Below are 524 nucleotides of genomic sequence, written 5' to 3' on the forward strand. Positions count from 1 at the left end.
TACATGAACATTATGCCAAATCAAGTGAAGACAAAATAAACACAAGAAAGATAGACTTGGCAACATGGAAATTATTTTGGACAAAAAATGAAATGCAAAAAAGAAAAGCCACATAATGCCAAAAAATAAGTCAAATTGAGATAAGAGAATTTGGTGATTAGATGTACAATTAAAAATCATCTGTGAACTCAAAAGTAAATTTAAAATGAAAAAAATTGATATGAACATAAAAGTAAGCATTCGAAAGATCACTCAACTTTACACCTAACCTGATATGAACATAAAGTCATGTACAAAAAGGTTACTTGCGTCTAAAGCTTACCAATATATTCAGTCGTCTCTTCTTCCAAAAATTCCCTCTCAATTACCTTCCCCTCTTCTCCTTCACAACTATCTCTTTTATAGGTGCTAACTAGGGTTCTCTCACTTAATGATAGAATCAAACAAAAAAAGTAATTTTTCTTTTGACTCTTTTTCATTATTTTAGGTTTCAGATTTTTCTAATTAATTAAAGCAAATCCCAA

Source organism: Prosopis cineraria, unplaced genomic scaffold (genome assembly GCF_029017545.1).
Source record: "Prosopis cineraria cultivar Desert tree isolate PC_DT_omini unplaced genomic scaffold, ASM2901754v1 PC3, whole genome shotgun sequence".
Classification (NCBI taxonomy): domain Eukaryota; kingdom Viridiplantae; phylum Streptophyta; class Magnoliopsida; order Fabales; family Fabaceae; genus Prosopis; species Prosopis cineraria.